This window comes from Lepisma saccharinum, chromosome 14 (genome assembly GCF_977018435.1).
Source record: "Lepisma saccharinum chromosome 14, izLepSacc3.1, whole genome shotgun sequence".
Taxonomy (NCBI): Eukaryota; Metazoa; Arthropoda; class Insecta; order Zygentoma; family Lepismatidae; genus Lepisma; species Lepisma saccharinum.
In genome coordinates, this window is record NC_139242.1 from 74,002,028 (window position 1) to 74,016,298 (window position 14,271).

At 39.8% G+C, this 14,271-nt stretch overlaps 1 protein-coding gene across 1 annotated transcript in view; it reads right to left on the reverse strand.

The window, feature by feature from the left end:
* LOC145999023 (guanylate cyclase 32E) overlaps positions 1-14,060 on the reverse strand; it is a 511,534-nt gene extending 497,474 nt beyond the window's left edge. The window contains exon 1 of the mRNA XM_083135915.1: positions 13,761-14,060. The gene's annotated coding sequence lies outside the window, so the exon portion shown is untranslated. The remainder of the gene's footprint in view (positions 1-13,760) is intronic.
* Positions 14,061-14,271: the final 211 nt, after the last annotated feature.

A 14,271-nucleotide genomic window follows, 5' to 3' on the forward strand; every position in this document is an offset into this window, starting at 1 on the left:
TGAAAGAAAACATTAAAAAATGTAAGATGCATATTTTGCACCTTTTTCGTGCATATTGTAGGTATTTTAACTGCATAACTTTATTGTTTTGCTTTATTTTACTTCGATTTTTGTGCCACTTTTGGCTAATTTGCGAAGATGGGGATGAGTGATGACATAATGAAATTGATGGACACTCGCAAACATCCATGTCCAGGCCGGGATTCGAACAAGGGATTCTTGGCGTCGTAGCACGATGTGCTAACCACTCCGCCACGGGGGGCAGCTTAAGTGCATAACCATCCGGGCCATAAGTACTAGAGATTTGTCTCCGTTGAAGGTCAAAAAATGGATAAAAATGAACTTTAGACAGTATGCATAACCATCCCTAGTGTATGTCAATATTGAGAAAAGGATGAAATTGGCCTGGAAGAAAAAAATTACAAAAGACCAAGCTTCTGTTGTTGAGAGCACAGAGATCGTTAACCTTCAGAGACTCCCTGGATGGAATTGGAAAAGCAACTCCAACCGTGTCGTCCCGCTCACATAAAAGTGCATTAATCTAACACGGTGTAAAGAGGCACCTTGAGTGTCCTATTCACTCTCTCATTGTCACGTGTTTTATGGCGAATTTTAATGACCTCCTTGACATTAGCACCATAAACAACATTCGCAATGTGCAGAGGAAATTGCACGCTATTGCCAACACTCTTGCGTTTCCGTCACCTTGGGTACTCCGACGTGTTCACTGTGTATGTGTGTGTGTAATATATATACACAGATAGATAGATATATATATATACACGAGGTTTTATCGAAAAGTACAGAAACGTGCCGGTACTTGTAGGTAATTATCAAGGAACAGATTAGTATGTACCAAAAGTGTAACATATTTCATTATTTTAATTGAATTTTATAATTGTGAAAAATAGCAATTTTCATTAACTAAATAAAATGCACTAGGCTTAGAGGACATTAATTGTAACGTAAAGTTCAAATACAAAATAACCGGGTGTCCCACAAGTCTTTCCCTGATTACAAACTTTATTCATATCCGCTATATGCAATGTAGAGATGTGAAAGTGGTGCCAAAATGTTGGAAAACTAACCAAGTTTATTTTTTGCAGGTTTCAGTAATTTGGCTGTAGTGTAGCAGTGTTAGTGCCAAGGAATCCAGAATTAATGCTCTTGACATCGGGTGGCATCTTTCCATACAATGTTTCTTGTACTTGACAGGATTTGGGAATACCAATTTATTGATGGCAGATATTCTTGATGAAAGAATACTGTACATTTGAAAGTTCCTCTGCACTGTTATTGGTGACCGGGTCTCGTGATACAAGAGGACATGCTGAGCTTTTTCCTGATTTGTGAACATTTCCGGTTTTCTGGGCACCGACACTGCTACACTACAGCCACGTTACTCAAACCTGCAACAAAAAACTTGGTTATTTTTCCAACATTTTGGCACCACTTTCACATCTCTACCTTACATATAGCGGATATGAATAAAGTTTGTAAACAGGGAAAGACTTCTGGGACACCCGTATAATATGCTCTTTTTTATACTAAAGCAATAGATTTCTAAACTTTGATTTAATTGCTGAAGCATAAATCTCTCCCTATTGTCCCTAACAGATTTATATTGACTGCATGAAGTTATGGTAGTATATACGTAAAAAAGGTAAAAAAAAGGTAAAGTGCTCCCCTGTGCATAGCACTACGCCATGAAGGCGTATAGGGGGTGTGGGGGTAACGTATATAATATATAATGGATTTCACCGCGAAAGCTTGAGATCGCATTCTTCTATATTGAGAAGAATGTTAGGATAATAGATGCATTGTATTGACAAGATTTAAAATAGAAAAGGTAGTACAAATGAACAAAAAAACTGTTTAATACAAAAGGTAAAATGTACTAAAAGCATGAATATGGAAAACTAAATATTCTCACCAAGGCAGTAATTTATTTTATTAAAAACATAAACTAAACGTAACGTTTCAACCTTCTAGCAAGGTCTTCATCAGACTCTGTATCAAGTACAGGGAGGTTCGTTCACCGCCAGAGTGACGGCCGTTCGGCGGACTCTTCATGCAACAGGTCCCGGCAAATTGCATTACAGGAAGTCCGTAACAGAAACCGCTTGTTTTGTAATGTTTCCACTTTTCACAATTACAGTTACAATTACAATTGAAATAAGCACGTAAAAAAAAGTAAAGCGTTCCCCTGTGCTTAGCACCACGCCATGAAGGCGTATAGGGGGTGTGGGGGTAACGCCCCACACTTTCTTGATCCGGTCGTGAGTGGGGGTGATGTGATCAGCATCACGCCCCTGACCGCCTTTACCCCCCAGGGTTTCCCCCAGGTACCCATGTTATTCGACGCTGGGTGAGCGCCGGGGCCGCTTTCACCGTTAGAAAAGTTCCCGGATTTGAACCGGCCGGGGATCGAACCCGGGACCTTTAGCATGGTAGTCAGACGCGTTACCGACTGAGCCACCGCGGCCACGAAATAAGCACGTACCTTGTCCCAAATACAAATATTTCTGGCACCTTATTTCTGACATCTAATCTTAGATTAGTCATCGCTACTTTATCCTCAGTTGTCGCGACAGCGCCGGCAGCTTATCGGGGGTTGGGTGAGTTGTCAGCCGCGAGAGGGCGCTTCATACTGCACGTGTCGGCAGTGATGCCAACCGTAGGGACATGTCCCTAAGCATAGGGACTTTTCACTAAATTTCGCCAGCGTAGGAACGTAGGGACAGATTTTGCCAAATGAGGGAAAACGTAGTTACTTTTTTCAATCTTGGTAAATGACATTTTATGAATTAGTTTATCTGGATACTTTAGCGAAGAGGAGAAAAAAGAACTAACTAACAAATCTCCATCAGAATTTTGGAACATGTTATCGGTTACCAAAAACTTTCAAGGCAAGTTCCTTTTTGAAAACATTTCCACTCTCGCGAAAATAGTGCTAACATTGCCACATTCTAAAGCGGAAACGGAAAGAATATTTTCAATGTTAAGTGATACAAAAACAAAAAAGGGAAATAAAATGGGACCAGAATTGTTAAAGACTGCAGGAAATACAGCATCACCAACCAACATCTATCTCTGCACAGCAGCAGCATGTATGACTTCAAATAACATAATCAACAGTAAACGACTCAACGTTATTCATTAGGGGTGTGCGGGATCCTTTACTTTAAAAAGTCGTTAATTCTCGACGTTTTCTGCCTTGTAAGTTTCTGGAACTTATCGAAAATTGTAAGTTTTTATTCTAGAAATGCAAAAACAATCACTTAAAGTGAAAATGACTTGTAAAATTCGAGATTTCCAGTGCTTCGGGAAATTTCGAACATTTCCCGTCCCGAAAATTTTCCGATTTGGTCGGGAAATTGCAAATTTTTCAGTCCCGAATGTCGGGATTTAAAAAAATTACCGTCCCGATCCCGTCCCGACCCAAAAAATTCTGTCCCGCACACCCCTATTATTCATTAAGGCAAGAATTTACAATACCGGACCCTTCTGTAATTTCTATGCTACGTCTTATACTCACGAAATAATTATTCGTGATGATTTATCTCAAGTTAACATGTTGGGGTGAGGGGGAAAAAATGTTAATTAACGTGTAGAAGTTGTAAAATAAGCATTTCAATTCTCGCAATGATTCTCCGTATACAAGTATGGTAGCCATATTTGTTGATATGAACAAATTACAATTAGTTACGCTGTCTACAGCGTTGCCACACTGTTGATTTCATACTTGGAGAGCATGGATTGTGTAAGAATAGCGGAAGAGAACAGTAAAAAAGTTGTTAATGTTATACAGATTGTTAGGTGGAGTGTGCAGGAGGGCTAATTAATAAACTTATTCATTTCAGTATATTGCCCAAAGAACGTGCTTACATGTGACAGCGACAATCACGATGTAGAAGAACTGATTTGATTACAGGTAAATTTGGCAACATTACATCAATCATAAAATTACAGGATACTAAAATGGCGTCTTCGATGATGTTAAAGTGCTACGAAAAAAATATTTTTTATCGGTTCGTAATCACAATTACCGCAAAACCATTCAGGAATAGCCCCACTGAGCATTCTCGGTAAGGTTAGGTTAAGTTAGGTTAGGCAAGGCAAACATAGTTAAAATTTGGGCTCGAAAAACGGGTAGCCCAACAAACCATTGACGGATAGCCCCACGAACCATTCAGGTACAAAAAAGGTAAAGTGTTCCCCTGTGCATAGCACCACGCCATGAAGGCGTATAGGGGGTGTGAGGGTAACGCCCCACACTTTCTTGATCCGGTCGTGAGTGGGGGTGATGTGATCAGCATCACGCCCCTGACCGCCTTTACCCCCCAGGGTTTCCCCCAGGTACCCATGTTATTCGACGCTGGGTAGGCGCCGGGGCCGCTTCCAGGTACGGTTAGGTTAAGTTAGGATAGGCAAATGTAAATTCGCTCCTTCATTAATTGTGGAAGCACAGAGCAGAAAGATTTGGTAAGTAAATGTGTATATTTTATCTTCTGTTTTGCATGCTCATGAGGTGATAATTTTTTTAGTCGCTTTACTTGGCGTAGGGACATTTGGTCAGTTGTAGGGACATTTTGACTACGTCTGTAGGGACATTGCCGAAAAATGGTTAGCAACACTGTCGGCTACCAGACGTCATTGTACGTTCATGTTCACTTCTGTTTGCGTTTATCAGTACACGTGTTGCTTATACTGTGTTATTGTAATGTGCTACTCATGGCCAGTGCTTTATTGTGTGTTAATTGTTATTCATTCATTAGTTATGTCGTTAAACAAATATAGTCTTGAACAGAGAGTTTTTATGTACGATAATTACGTGAAAACGAATTCTTGCAGAAAAGTGGTCAGGGAATTACGATAGACAGGATCTCTTGAACCTAAGAAACGTGTTGTATTGCTGTTAAAGGAGGTCATTTTCAACATCTCTTATAACACAGGAGGTTAGTGATCATCATTATTATTACTTTTAAATATCATTTTACGCTTTCGGTTTGCTTTATGCGCCGGGATGCTGTCTTCCCTTTCTGACAACTGACGATAAAGTAACGATGTCTAATCTAAGATTTTCTGTCAGAAATAAGGTGCCAGAAATATTTGTATTTGGGAGGACACCTTTTCCACACACACACAGCATCCTTGCGACAAGGTACGTGCTTATTTCAATTGTAATTGTAACTGTAATTGTGAAAAGTGGAAACATTACAAAACAAGCGGTTTCTGTTACGGACTTCCTGAACGCAATTTGCCGGGACCTGTTGCATGAAGAGCCCGCCGAACGGTCGACACGCTGGCGGTGAACGACTGAAATAACCTCCCTGTACAAAAGTCTTGATACAGAGTCTGATGAAGACCTTGCTAGAAGGTTGAAACGTTACGTTTAGTTTATGTTTTTAATAAAATAAATTACTGCCTTGGTCAGAATATTTAGTTTTTCATAATCATGGAAACAAGGCTTAATGGTGTTATACATGAATATGGAACATGAAAATCGCATTTTTCTAGCTTACATACCTCAATTCGCAAAGATAGTACAACATCATACAAAACATTGAAAAAACAGACAAGATGTGACGCTTGCTGTTACAAGAAGGCAGTGGCGCCAATGAGGGGGATGGCATTCCCCCATTTCTTGCCACTTTTGCTCTCGCACTATGCTAAACCTTATGTGTCAAGGGAAACTAAACTGTCCTTGCACCCCCTCCCCCCAGTTTTGGAACCCAATCGCCGCCACTGCAAGGAGGCCTATAGCGGTGTTGAAGATTGGTGGTAAAGTAGAGGCCTTCATCGACTGTCAATTATAAACTGTTAACAGTTGCGTACACTGACTCCAAGATCTGGGCTATCTCACTATGTCACGTGGTCCTCGGCTATGAATAGAAATAAATTTACCAACTCCTAAAAAATCAGGTTGCCAACTCCTAAGAAATCAGGTTGCCAACTCCTAAGAAATCAGGTTGCCAACTCCTAAGAAATCAGGTTGCCAACTCATAAGAAATCAGGTTGCCAACTCCTGAATCGTCTCACTGATATGAATAATGTTATTTACAATTTCTGATCGATTTTTCTCCTGTATTTTATTCTCTAGGCTTCAGGCTTCGCAGATAGCTTAGCTAGCCTAGAATATACGCTAGGCTATATTCTAGTCTAAAAATAGTCTTATTGTCTAGTCGAAAACAGTAAAGTGCTCTCACATATCCCTCAGCCATTTCAAGGCGAGAACAATCTTGTCACCAGCGCAAACCATCTCCTTTAAACACTGAAGATCTGCACCGTCAAAGAAGGATTTGCATTGGGGCATGGGCGTATATATAGCTCACGTAAGGGGGAGGGGTTCAACTTTTGGTTCAATTAGGGTTCCTATATTTCAAAAGTGAAAATCCGGGACACTACTGACCGGTAGCTTGTTAGAGAGCGGGAGGGGGGGGGGAGGTTGCATGTATGTACAACATAATTGTCATTTACATCCACATTGTGTGGAAACTTTATTTGAAAACTGTGGACTGAACAGAGAGGCACCCAAGCACTGACTCTTTATAGTAAACCCCGGGTTCGATACCCGGTGGAGGAACATAGTGGTTCGGATCCCACTCTAAACTGTATGTCCAGTCCCGATTAGCCTTACTGTGCATAAAGTGGACTTAAAACACCAAATCAACGGCGGCGTCAAACATGGTTTGCAGTACCTTCTTGTAACTCGATAACTCTTGTATTATGGAGAGGGAATGGTTCAATGTACAGTTAGATTGTTTTGTAGAATGAGCATTTTAAAATTACGTCCAATTTTAAGTAAAATTTTAAAATATAAATAAAGTTCAGGAAAGTTTAGTCTTAATCACTTCTTCCTTCCCACCCGATTCCAGGACATTTGTGCATCCCGAAGAAACTATTCGGGACACCGGGACAAATGATACCATTCCGGGATTGTCCCGGAAAATCCGAGACGTATAGCGTCCCTAGGTATGATCTGGCTATCAAAATTCACTCTGCCACCACATAAAAGGTCACATATTTATTAAATTAAGTCTATCTACGAACTTCTTACTTTTCTACATAAAATGAGCAGAAAATGCTTTGAAAAAGCTAATCCCAGTCTCTAAAAAAGAATTACAATTAGTCTTTCCTCCTTGCTACAAAGCGGCTCCGGCGCCCACCCAGCGTCGAATGACATGGGTACCTGGGGGAAACCCTGGGAGGGTAAAGGCGGTCAGGGGCGTGATGCTGATCACATCACCCCCACTCACGACCGGATCAAGAAAGTGTGGGGCGTTACCCCCACACCACTTATACGCCTTCATGGCGTGGTGCTAAGCACAGGGGAGCACTTTTATCTTTTTTTCTTGCTACAAAATTGAAAATAACATCATCTCTGTTATTTTAATATTCGTATGTATGTAGGCTACACTTAACAGTGCAAGGTCCATTAGTCGAGGATCTCCCGTTGAATTGTGAGGACATTATTTCAACCTCCTTAATGTTAAACGCATCCTCTCGGCTGTTGAAGATGAAACTGGCAGTGTAGCCAAGATCACCAACAATTTGTGCATATTTGAGTAAGAGTTTGTCACAATTTTCTACTGCCTACAATGCAGACCCTGGACATGTCTTTTCAATTACTGTTTGCCACACCACATTTTTCATTCAGATTTCAAAATGTGAAAAATATCAACCAGGCCATCCAACATTTTGACACACTGTTCCAATGAATGAGGAATAGGCATTTCATATTGGAATAAGTTGTTGCAATTTTTCAATGTGTTGACTGTGTTCAGAGAAACTTGGGTTCATTTCTACTACAAAATGGTCAACAAATGGACAACAGTAAAGTTTATACTATTAGTGTATACGATTTCACAAGTCACCCTACTGAGTATTGATACTTTTCTGTCCATCTTGTGTCGAACAACCTGAGAACGTTACAGTACTTCACTAGCTATCTTGCACTGCATTTTTTACAACCAAATTACTTTGAGAAGATTGATTGATTTATTTGCATTATTTTACTTCGCCTTTTGTGCCACTTGTGGCTAATTTCCGAAGATCGGGATGAGTGATGACATGATGAAATTGATGAATGGGCACCCACAAACGCCCATGCCGGGTTTCGAACCCGGGACCCACGATGTGCTAACCACGGGGGGCTGCTCCTTTGAGAAGACTCGAGGGGGAAAAATATAACTGATTTGACAGTCTCAATATCGCAGAAATTCCACAGAAATTGGCAATAGCCAGGGTTAAAATATGTGCTGAACAATGTACAAAAATTGCTTTTGGACACTTCTCTGAAATTATGTATCTATCTCACCCCCCTTAATTCTACCACCCACTACATCAGCACCATCATATTCTTCACCAACTATCCTTTTTTCTAAATCCACACCAACTCAACCCAGAGAGAGTTGAAGCACTAATAGCTGAAGCTAACCCAGATGCAGTTACAATCTCCAATAGAGACAAGTTTCCCATTCCGATGTAGAGTTTAGAAAATGGTTTATCGACTTTCGGGATTATCAAACAGTTGGGAAATTTCAAATTATCAAAAAAAAAATAGAACCTGAGGAATACTTAAATCTAGAATGGTAACAAACCATATCGGGAACTTCTAATGAAATTATAATATTCGCGCTATAAGTTCACAAGCAGCTGCTTCGGGCTGAAATTACTTGGGGCATTATAGAATTTGTAAAATGTCAGGAGTTTTCTGAGTATTTTCCAGAAAAATTCCGAAACTTTCAGGAAATTGCAGACATTTGCTTTGCAGTCCCATCTGGTGTGTGGAATTAATTTCTTTCCCATCCGTATCCCGTTCTATACGCTTGTAATTTATGAGAACAAAATAAGTCTGAAGACAATTTTACGAACAAGTCTCTGCGCATATCGGATAGAACAGGTAATCTGGTAATTTTACTGAACCTAAAGGAGGGGGTGGACCAGTTGAACCCCCTCCTTTAATACGCCCATGCATAGGGGGATCCGTCACACAACATTTTATGTTCAGGGATTTTCATTCGACATCATTCGTGACGTAATCTTGCACGCGTAAGTGGGATAAAACTGTTAAATGCATAATATTATTTAGAAATTCGCCTGCCCTTATACGACTTCATCTGTAGGGTTCGTTACCTATCTCGGACGCACTGAGTTGAAGGAAATGCTCGAAATTTTCTGCGAGATAAATGAAAATAGACGAAAGCTCTCTTCGTGTGCGAATGAATATATACACGAATTAAGAACTCGAGATCATTCCTCTAAATTGAATTAACGTGAAAAATAGACGCAATTACTGAGCCTAAACGAATCCAAAACATTCCTTTATGAAGTCCTATGTAGTGCAAGTCCCATGTTCCTTTTCAAGTTGGACTTGTCGAACGACAAAGGAGTTTCGAGTCTTTTTAACTCACCCCTGCTTCTGCTTCTTGACTAATTTAGCTCAACTCATGACTTAGCAAGAGGGAAGTTCAGCTTAGTTAGAGCTAGCAATTTCTTTGTCCACTCCAAGATTCATGGAAAATGCAAGATTCAAAGAAATCGCCCGTGGAACAGTCCTTTCTGTCCCAAGTCCTTTCCAAGATTCCAACAAACTTCCCCAAAGTGCTCTAGTGACCGTGAAATAACGCATACAATCGCAAAGGAGATCGACTTCATCCAATTAGAGCTGAAGTTTTGGTGAAAGTTCTCGCCAACTGCCAGTTGAAACATGATGTAAAGCTACCTACCACAAGAAGAAACTTGTGCGTCTTACTAATTTTATACTCGGAACATGATCTTAATCGACGATTTGCGATGAGAGTGTTCGAAAAAGCCCTACACCTCTTTAAGCGGTTCAACTTATGTTGAAATCTCCGCCTCTTGTTACCTGCGATACCAACAGAAACGCATAATACATTGGTTCTAAATTTGGAATATTTTAATATTATTTTCTAAATTACTTTCACAAATACGTAATCCATGATGTTTAGATATCAATCAACAATTGGCCGAAATTATAACGCACGTTGTCAGAGAGTGGGCGTTGTTTTCTATACAAAAGTTTTTTTAAATATTACTTTATACTCACATAGGCTAATCGGAACTAGATCCACAGTTTAAAGGGGAATCCGCTGTACAATGTACCTGTTTCCTGCACCGAAATCAAACCAGAGACTCCTTCATTACAAGGCGACAGCGTTAACACTACGTAATACCCGATAGGAAATACAGACTTTCAGTGATACATGAAGTTTCTAAGTGGGATCATGATTACACCTTAGAAACTCAAAAAGTTCACTCTTGCGAAAAGAACAAAACTATTTTTGAATCTTTTCGTTGCAAAAATGGTAAGAACTTAATTTCTTACTAACTTTGGAACTAACTAACTTACTTCAAACTCCTTATCAACTTCAGTAGTTCAGCTAATTCAGGTGTCCATTGCTATCTCGTTCTCGAATATTCCGTGCTCGAGTCCCGCATGGGCATTTCTTTGTGAGTGACCACTTCATCAATTTCATGTAATCATCATTCATCCTCAACGTCGCGATTAGTCTAGAGGCAGGAAAACAACAAATTTCCAAAATGTGCATATTCAGCTAAGCTTTTCGATAGCCATGCAAAAAAAACATGCCAGCCTTTACTAATTTAGGCAATTTTGATCAAATTTGCATGATTTCCATTCGTCAACAATCATTTGCTTAATCCGTATTGAAACGAATTCTTGATGGGACCGGAGACCGACCTACATCCTCAAAAATTTCTACTTTTTTATTTAATCGACAATTTCAGTGTTTTACGAAACATAGTGCTTATTTCAAGAGCGGAAACGCAGTGGTAGCGTCGTCGCCTTGTAATCAAAGAGTCCAGAGTTCGATTCCCCGTGGAGGCACAAGTTGTTCGGATCTCACTTTAAACTGTAGGTTCAGTCCTGATTAGCCTTATTGTGCATAAAGTGGACTAAAAACACCAAATCAACGTATCAAGAGATCACTGAGAATTATTTCACGGCGCCCTCAGTGTTTCAAATTTTTGTAATGTCAAATTTTCCTCATGTTTGCTACAGATGCACTTTAGGAAATGAATTTTCAAGCTTATCCATTCGTATTGTTAATAGAAATAACGTATAACTAACTACTACTTTCTCACAAAAACGTAGTAATGCTATCACCTTATAATCACAATCAAAGGGTTCATATCCTGGTGGGGGTACATTGTACAGTGATTCGGATTCCACATTGAAGATCCAGTCCCGTTAATTTATCTGAACACATATTGGATCTAAAACGACCCCCCTCGTAATTGTCTGGATATATATATGTAAATGTGTGTGTTTGTGTGTGCAATCTGTTGAAAAATCTGCACATTATATTTCCAGTGTTAGTTACATCTTATCATATGCTTACAGCATATTCTGTACCTCTCCCAGAAAAAAATTCTAGAGCCGCCTATGCAATCACAATTACTAGAATTGTCTCCCTTAAATCAATCTGTTTACGATCTTCTAATACAACAAAACCTACCAAAAAAAATGTCCATTTTTGGGTTTTCATTTACGATAATAATTTTAACAAAACTAAATTTATGACATTTACTAGACGAACATAATATTTTGTCTTTACAAATTAAATTATTTGTATGCGCCAAAAAATTTAGGATATGCAAGATTGGAATCCACGATTACAACTTATCTTTCTATTTGAATATGAAGGCGCTGTGCTTTGGACTCCGACTGCGGGACGGCATGGGTTCGAGTCCGCTTGGGTTCTCGGCCTGTGTATAGGACAGGTGGCAACCCACCATCGTGAGGAAATTGGGGAGCTGCGAGTGAGTAGCATTACGCAGTCTCGGAAATCTCCTATATTTTATTTATTTATCTATTTATTGAAATTTCCAGTAGAGCAGAAGCCATTTTAAACCAGAAAGAAACAACAGTAAAACAATAGACTAAGATTAAAAACAAAAGAACGGATAACATAAAATAAACAAAAATAAAACAAGCCAAGAAAAGTACCAAGGTAAAAAGATCAGTTTCACAAAAGCATTACTTATGTACAATTTTTTCTATGTTGCTGATAAAAAATGAATATGAAGTGAATATATCTATTTGGTTTGAGATTATATTGAACTTATTCGGTAGCCTATGGAATAGTGAACGTTGTATGAGTGAGAGCCTGGGAGTTGCAGTGTGGAAAGTTTCCTTGCTCCGTCTTTTATGTCTAGGCACTCTGAGTGAGAGTTCGTGGAGTGGGATGCTGCATCTTAAGTTTCCATTTATGATCTTATATAGCAATTTCATATCTGCAATGTATCTACGAGTTTCTGGAGTATTAATATGCTGGGGGTTCGACGTGCTGACCCCAAGTCACCCCATAACCGGTTGAAGAACTCCACACCTCTAGGTAGGATTGTGGGAGGGAGACCTGCAGTCGGGAGATCAGCCTAGGCCCTTCAAGGGCTGTCGAGCCACGGGTTATTTGAATATCTAAGACATTTTTCAACAAGCTATATCCAAGATGGATAATCTGATAAGGAGATGGAAAATCATTAGCAATTTAGAAATAGTTTTCATATGCATGGCTAGACCGTCATTGAAATATGGCAATTTAATTTCGACCCACTATGCTCGAAATTGTTAATAGAGGGAGTAAAGAAGATGTGTGTAATTTAAATTTATCCATCCAGAAGGAAGAACATGACTTTCCACACACACACAGAAAAGAGATAACTAATAATTACGATAATAAAAATAGGAGACAGAGAGAGAGAGAGAGAGAGAGAGAGAGAGAGAGAGAGAGAGAGAGAGAGAGAGAGAGAAAGAGAGAGAGAGAGAGAGATAAATCTCTCTTTCTCAATCTTTCTCCCTCCACCTCTCTATTCCTCTCCCTCCTTATCTCTCTCTAAAAGAGAAAGGGGAAGAAGAAGAAGGAGGAGAGAGAGAGAGAGAGAGAGAGAAGGTCGTTAATATAAAAACTAGTTTACTTTTATAATCGTAAAACTGGATAATAGTGCTTATTAATTTATTATCATTAGCTTGTCTCAGAATAACATTGTTTGGTTCCATCGCTTGTACAGTCACGGACACTGCCGGCTTGTAACGATTCCATTGAAAGTCAATGTATTCATTACAAGCCGGCAGTGTCCATGACTGTACATTATATACATCACTGTTTAAAAATCATAATTACAATGTTTAGGTTATCGCTAATAATATTTGGAATCTGTACTGTGTTAACGATCTTGATTTTTGTTTCTTTAAGTCAATATTACATCGGCCAATCGGTGCTGAACCTACAGTTTAAAGTGGATTCGTAACACTGAGCAAGGCGCGTCCGTCGGGATCGAACCCGTAAACCCTTGACAGCGTTATCCATTACGGGAAAGCCTCCAATCTTGACAATATGTTGTATTGTAAGATATATATCTAAAAGCATTATAATGGTCTTGTAGATGTATAATTTCTTTCCTATTTTGCTGTTTTCATCTCACGTGCATTAAACTAATTTTTTGATGTCAGGTTTCAGAAGTGTGCGAATAAAGGTTTCTACCGTTAACGACTCTGGGATTAACAAATTTGAAATGTTTTAGGATCAATGCAAAATGTTCTTCACTTGCCGCAAAGGTACAGAATTTTAATCCCCTCCTCCCTTCCTGAATATAGCCATGTCAACTGGCCTTGTTTTCAAAGTTTCTTTCAAGTTTCGCCGCCGACGCTCTAATTAAGCCATTTAAGCAGAGACGATTTATGGGACACAAATCCCGTTCGGAGGGTCACTTACCTCTCAAGAACCGCAGGTTAGGCGCCGGGCACCTGGTCCATTCACAAGACACCGTAACACGTGGTACGTCATCAGTTCTCCTGGGGACAATCCTTCCGTTCGGATGTAAACAAACAACCACTCACAATACGGCACTGGGGAAACGTGTACGATGACGTTAACACATTCAGCTGTTGTGTAGGAATGAAAGGACAGGAGTGAAAAAGAGGTTGCGACAAACGAAAACACACGGAAGCCAGCACGATCGAAAGAGCGGCGTTTGACGGGAGCGCACGGCAAACGTCCAACAACAAAACACCATCGGCCACGCGAGTACTAAAGTCTGGAAGCGAACACCCATTGGTTTTATCGCTCTGCGACGTAGCGCGCGTGCGCAGAAACGGCAGGCCAGTCTGCTTGTCTTGCGTGTGTGGGTAGAAGTTGGCTTGTTACGTCTTTTTCTTCTTTTTTTTCCTCTCCTTGTTCCAATTTGATGTGCTGCTACACTGTAATACTCTTGATGACAGTGTTG